Genomic DNA, 7,776 nt, shown 5'->3' with positions numbered 1-7,776 from the left:
TTCGAATCTATACTCAGATGTTCACAAAAGCTGTTTTCTTTGGACAAACTCACAAATGGTGATAACCACCAGCTTTGAAATGATTGCCGGACATTTCACAAGCTCAGTATCTTATTGGCCTGTTTTTTTTGAGCCCAAAGAAAAACTCCATGCTGAATTGCCACACATTCACCCTAGAGTCAAGAATTTAGTCTGCTGTCTAGATCTGGGGACTGTGGAGATCATTCAGTAAAACTATTTGAATATTTAGTCAATCGGTGATTGGGCCCGTGACCTCACTTACCAGTATATACCAGTTACAGCAACATGACTTATATTTATTATCAACAACCAGTGCCTAATAAGATGGACTCTTGAGTATTTTACTTGAGATGATGTCAAGTAGTCACACAACTCATTTAAAACATCAGAGCTGCATTCTGGTCTATACGTACATAGAATAGAAACAACTTTGTAAGTGTAAACGGTACATATTATTATTGACAAGGACTGTGATGCAGACTCCACGTCTGTGACAGCACCTGACATCTGTTTGTATGCAGGTCTTCACGTCCACTTGTCTTTATGTTGCTAAACGGGTGGACGCTGGGGAGGCTTTGGTATAGGCCTTCATAGATCATTTGACTTATGGTAACGTTGTAACACATTTGCCACGATATGGCAATAATACTGAGCGGCCAGCCGGGCAGCTGTCGCCTCCTTGCACAGCATTTATATAGCGGTATTTTTGTAGCTCTCCAAGCCGAATCGTAGAGGGAGCTCTCTGCTATAATATATATCTGTGGCTATGATGCTCTAGGTGGGCTTAGAATAAGAGACAAGCGGGCGACGGGTGCAACAACAACTGCCAATTCCGACCACGGCGCGATGGTAGAGAAACAGAAGACAAATACAATACTCGACAATGGAAGATGGCTGATATTGGGAGAACACGAATTGCGTATTTGGTCTTAGTGGGTCAGTGGCCGCTGTGATCACCGGGGATCGTTTTGCAGTGAATGCCTCGTCATGGCCTTAACGTTAGTTTCCTTGTGTATACTTCGCCACCAGGAAAGCTAACGTAAACTGAACCGACAGAAACAGTAGATGCGGCTATCAATTCAGTTAAATGAAATGCTAAAACGAACGTTTGCTCTGGTCAAATTGGGGGGACTCCGGTGCTTTCGACACTTTCAGACTTACAGAGGGTATTGGGTGGGGAAGGGCCTCGGATCTGAGCTAACCTAGCTAACGCCAGTTGCTACATTGATTTTTCTACAAATGAACGTCTAGTTTAGTTATGTAACACGCGGAACACAAAGTGACACAAGCGGGGCAAAACGCGACTTGGTTATTTGTTTACAAGCTCGTAGTAACGTTGCCGTGCATGTAAGGATGTTTGCTTGTGTGACACTTATATTAATGCAAACAAGCTAACATTAGCTATGGGCGATAACTTCAACCCGCCACTTTCCATGTCGTCAAGGCTGTAAAGACGGGAAACAAAGAAGCGAGAAAATGGACGCCTTGGCCTAAACTCTCCAACCAAATCGTCGAAGTATTCTTAACTTATCCTCGACGATATTTTCACAAATACGTGTAAAATACAACGGGTTGCGTACACATTTATTAGAACTTCAGTTATTTTAACGTATTTTGACGGGTTTTTCAATAACGATAGAGGGAGACAAACACTCTCCGACGAGCTGCCCGGACCCAGAGCCCCATCGTGACACCTAGAGGCCGATTAAAGATCCTGCAAACTCCCCCCTTATCAGAAAAGTAGTGATACTTTACCTCTTTTTAGTGTATTTCTCTTCCCGTTTAACACGACCGAAAGCAGAGAGTCTGTGCTACAAAGTTTAACAGGCTGGGAAGAAATGCAGGCTTCTTCGCAGTTTGTTTTAATCCCTCTCCCGCTTTAGCAGAGTAGCCTCTGCCACAAAATGGCAGTTGGGAGCTCAGTGCGCCTGTGCGGCCGCTGGGGGGTGGTGTCGAAGCTGCTGCAGACACCCTGATTGGCCAGGAGGGGCGCCCCGTTGGAATACATTGAAGCCCATATATCACAACGCTAGGAATAGGGCTGCTTTCAAGAGCCTCGGAGATATGAACTGTCGTATCAGAAAACAACCTCGAGATGTCAAAGTCTATATTGAAAGTAAGCGTAACAAGTAAAAAAAAGACATTATGTTCATTTCAAATAAAAACAAAAAGAGATTTATTTTAAATGATGTGAGTGCATCTGTTTAATGCCATGCTATCCACCGTTTAATTGTGGTCTGTGGTTAATACTGTAGCATTTGCATCCATCAGTCCACATAAATCTTTATTCACTGCCTTTAAATTGGTTTGAGTGTACAACCATGTATGCCCACCAATTCAGTCATGATCCTCACATCTGAGCTAAAATGTATTCTCTTCAATATGGCTCCCAAAACCTCATACATGCCCTGAACGCAGCACACATTATACTGTGCGGTCTGTGCCAAGATCCTATTGTATATTGATGCTCTTAAGTAGCCTACCACCCAGGACACCCTCAAGGTCCTCTGACAAATGATCAAGAAGTGAATGTCAGCAAAAATATCAGAATAGTTATAATATAGTCTGACCATCTCAAAACTTCCCATAACTTTAGGGAAGTGCAGGGCAGGTCTCAGCCAGAATGTTTGTTATTTGTATGTATGTGCAGCTCACGGTATAATTAACAAAAACAATGACACAAAACAGTCTTTAAACACATCTTTTAATAGTTTGTATGCATTTGACACCAGAATGCCTGGAAATATATTTTAGAAAAAAAAAAAAGGAATAAAACAGTTAATATCCAATGCTGCACAATTTATCAAGATCGTGGAAATATGTGGAAATATATATATATATATATATATATATATATATATATACACCACTGCTTCACGCTGTCTTCATTCTTAAATAGTCTTATCTCATCTCATCTATGTCTTATTGCATCTCTGTTGCGATCAAACCTTGAGGCACTTTAAACACCGACATGCTTTGTGGATGCAGAGGTATAGCTGCAGAATGCTGCTGTCCTATAGAAACTAATAGTGCTAAATACATTGAATACAGTGGTAGCCATCATGTATACAGTACAGAGCCCCCCCCCCCCCATGTGACATCAGTCCTGCATTATGATTCTAGTGACACTGCAGCCTGTAGCCTATAATATGCTGTATTAAAGAACTAAACATCCAAATTGAACACAATATACAACTAGCTAGCTGTGTGATCACCCCTCACCTCACCACAATACTAAATCTACACTGCCAATGCATTATTGCTTTCAATAAATATGCATCTGTGATGCATAAAAGAGGATTAGGGCGATGTGCAAAGATAGTTCTGTTCTGAGATGAATCCCTGAATACTTTATTTACTTCTGAGATTAAGCTCAGAGAAGAAGAAAAAAGGTCTTAATTCTTTTAAGATTTCTGAACGTATTTTTCTGCCCAATTTCGGATTTATTATTTCTAGCATTAATGGGAGGATTCTGACTTTAAGTGTTTTTTCCTCATAACTTTTCAAGCCATGGCCCTATTCCTTGGTAAACATGGTTACATCCAGACAAGCACAGCTAGGCCTGCTGCTGATTCGTGTCTTATAGCTCTCTTAAAGAAGTAGATTCTCAATATACTTCAGTGTCGCTAAGAACATCTAAGGGAAGTAAACAGGGTTGGCACATTGTAAATTACGACTCTGAACCCTCCTGCTCAAAGACAAAAGCTGTGGCCATTTCCATACTCCATACCATATTAATACACTAATTCTAACCACTATTTTGAGCATGTAGCATGTTCACATGTTGAAAAGCAGCCAGACTAAAACTGACACATATCTGAGTGATGTTCATGGACACAGTTGTTACAAAAGCTCAGACAAGAACAAAACTGTAGAACAGCCATGTTAGCGGCATTCGGCTCAGGCTGTACTCGGGCTACTACTTTGAGCTTAATGCTAACGTCAACACCCTAACATGCTCACAATGGCAACACTAACATGCAGACGTTTAGCAGGTATAACGTTTTAGCGTGTTACCGTTTGCTAATAAGCGCTAAACAGAAAGTACAGCTGAGGCTGATGGGGGATGCCATTCGTTTTGCAGGTATTAAATAAGCCGGTCGGACGAACTGAAATTTTGACCTGATGATGGCGCTGGAGGAAAAGTCGGACCATCTCCTTAGTTATTACAGTTCATACTGAGGAGGACGTGAGTGTCTGAGCCAAGTGTCATGGATCCATAAATGACTTGTTTCAGTCTGGACAAAGACAGATGGACCGACTGACCAGCAATGCCACCACAAGAGCCCCGCCGCTAGCATGGCTAACAATTACACATCATTTCCTTTTCACAAATTTTTTTTTTACTGCCAGAACAGTGCACTGTCAACATTGAAGCTACAGTAGGCAATATTATTGAATTATAACTTTGATTGAAATAATGAATTTTGACCATTGCATGTCACTAAGAATATCTAATTGAAGGGCTCCTTTATAAAAAAAGTGTGTCTGTGAGCACCCGCCCCTTTTGTATTTAGTATTTTAAAAATCTGGACCAGGTCTGAATCAAACAGCCAATCAGGGTAATCCGGGGTTCTGCGTTTTGATTGGCTGTTTGATTCAGACCTGGTCCAGTTTTTTTAAAAGACTAAATACAAAAAGGGGGGCGGGAGCTCACAGACACACATTTTGTTCAAATAGATATTATTAGTGACATGCAATGGTCAAAATGAGTTATTTCAACCGAAATTATAATTTAATAATATTGCCTGCTGTGGCTTTAATACATCACGTTTACACCGTAGTAACGGTGATCAGGAAGTGGAAAAAAAAAAAAAGGCAGAGTGGCAACTTCACGTCAGCAGTCACACTATGAAACTAATGAAACGCGGACATTTTGGCATTTTCACTAACACTGGTCAAACTCGGTGGGGATGACTGGGCTGGACTATGAGGATGTGTGATTCTAGTCAACGTATAAAACACATTCTTGACGTCATGCTGGAAGCTTGCTTGAGTTTGGTGAAGCTCAGCTCTGTGTTTAAATGTTGTTACATTGTTGTTGTTGTTGTTGATATGATGGCTACTGTGACGATTCTGCACTTAAGAAATGGAAACCAGTGGGCCGCCTTGAAAAAAAAACAAAACATAAGCACAATTCAAAAATCCAAAAAACACTAAGCTATGCTTTGGAATGGAAATGAAACGCATTCACCAAACTGAAAACAAAATGGAGACACTATCCCTTTATATTACTACTCCTATTACTTAGTATCTCATAATTGTGAGATCCTATTTCATAATTATGAGGGAACCATTTGTAATGACATCATTGTTTATAATTACAACTCTTGTAAGTCATAATAAAAAAAAAAAAAAAGTGACATCTTGTAATTACGAGGTCAACAATTACAAAATAAGGTCTTGAATGTTTTTCTCTGGGTGAATGCAATGTGCTTACTTTGGAAAATGGTCAGCAGCATGTTACTTGTAGTAAATGGCATAACAAAAATCATTTATGATTCCATGTCTGGGGCTAAAGTATTTTTTAATTCTATAATTATTCCTCTTCTAATGTTTAAGGATGCCAGTACTAACACAACAGAGACACGTTTGGATTCTTATTCTGCCTAAAAAGCCAGAAGTCTTTTGTTTGAGGTTCAAATGTTATTGATCCGAGTTTAAAAGTGAGCTGATCCCAGACCTGGATGGACCGATCTATGTCCACCCAGCGGTCTGTCTTTGCCTCCACAGCAGTCTTGTGACAGTAATACAAATACTCAGTGGCTCCAAACAGAATGCCTCCCCATTTACAGAAGATGTGTCGGTGGTACAGTGCCACAAAATAAATGGTGTCATTAAAACAGTAAAAAAAAAAATAAAAAAAAAAAAATAAAAAAATGCATCTCATAAAACAAAGTGTACATTTACAAATTAAGACTCTGCTAAGATAGAACAATTCACAATCACAGAATATTCAATTCCAGTGGCATGTAAGATATAAGATAATAACTGTAAAGAGCAATGGCACTGAATTGCTTAAATCCTTCACCTGTGTTTTCAAGCCTTTACACAGAACACAGTGCGACGCAAAGGCCTGTGAGATTGTCATCTTTTGAACTGGAGGACAATTCACAGTTAATAAGCCTGCGGTAGCTGCGTTGCAGATATGGGATAGAAAGCGAGTCTGCCAGTTGAAACACGCTGCTGGCCATCCAGGGGCAGGGAGGACGTAAGAGGACATATTGTCACATCTGTGTCAACACATATAATCCCCCCCCAAAAAAATGTCTTTGCTTCCCAGGGCGTGGCTCTCCTGGGTTGAGTCCTAGGACTAGAAAATCAAGATTTCGATGATGCAACATGCGTTAAGTTCAGCTCAGTAAGAACAAGTGCTGGTTTGCACTCAAAAATAAAAAATCTTTTTCAATGCAGGTACAAAAATGTGTTGGCTGAAGCCTCATATTGACATAAGACCGTGTATTTCGTACCCCATCTTTTAAGGCCTCAGTATGCTTCAAAGGAGGTGGTTGTTAGCGTATGTTTATGTACGAACGGAACGGAACAGACTATTTCCTGTGGATATTGTAATGTATCAGACGATGTTTCCTTTTTGTAGGAACACAATTCTATGTCCGTATTATGATTTTCTTTTAATTTATTTTAATAGTCCAGGCAGCCTGGCTTTAGAATAAATAAAGATATCAACTTCTAAAATAACCCTTAAATTTAGTTCTTCTTCACAGAAATGAATGAAATGCATGTATATATATGAATATATGTACATATATAAAAATATACAGGAACCACTGCTTTAAACCAACACTTTCAGAGGGATGTTTTCTGTCTGTATGGATCTAAATAAGTTTTCTAATAATCTGCGAGTTGTTCCTGCAATGAAAAAACGAATTTTAAGTTCAATAAGTTCAGAACATCTATATTTCGAGAACAAACCAACACTTTTTCCTATCCGAGTGAGTCAATCGCAGTTTCTATGCACCAATCAAGTTTCAGTTTATCCATTCTGAAGTACTTCGCAAGTGTCGCAAGTCGGGGCCGTAGCGCTCGAGTCTGGTCTTGAAACAGGTTTTCGGTCATCTGTCAGCCTCGTAGCAGACTGTAGATCTGCTGTCAGTCGCTGTCGGTTCGCCTTAAGCAAGTCACTTATTTTCCATAGTGTGTTTTTGCCATGTTGCTTGTAACACGGTGCAATTATATTTTGTTTCTAATAGTATTTGATTATTTCTACGAGCAGTATTCAGAAATCAAATAAAGCAACATTTAGGCAGATTTACAAACAACAGCGAGAATATCCGACGGGCGGTTTAGTCTTTTGGTCTCGGCCTTGATTTTGGTTTCATTTGGACTCGTCTTATGGTCTTGACCACAGCCTTCGCGCAAGTACTGCAGAGAGGTAAAACTATTGAAACCAACGAGCACAAATAGAGCCGATGGCTTTAGTAAAAGGCAGAGCTGTATGAGAAAAGTTATTTTACTGTCCTTAACGTTAATGTGTCACAGAAGAAGCCACTTGGCCTTAACTAGAGACTGCAGCATCCATCGCGAAAGCGGTTTTATGCAACGGTAAGGGGTAGCACGTTATACTGTATAATGGGATGTGTCGTCTATGTCAAAGTAATAAAATGTATCACAAATACAAGACACTCAACATTTTGTACATTTTGGGCACTTGGTAGGCTCTGAAGGTGGAAATCGACTTTAAATAGCTTTCTAGACTTCAAACTTCAAATATAATGTATTTGTGTATCCGGGCAA

The sequence above is a fragment of the Enoplosus armatus genome, chromosome 6 (genome assembly GCF_043641665.1).
Source record: "Enoplosus armatus isolate fEnoArm2 chromosome 6, fEnoArm2.hap1, whole genome shotgun sequence".
Lineage (NCBI taxonomy): Eukaryota > Metazoa > Chordata > Actinopteri > Centrarchiformes > Enoplosidae > Enoplosus > Enoplosus armatus.
This window is presented reverse-complemented; position numbering follows the sequence as displayed.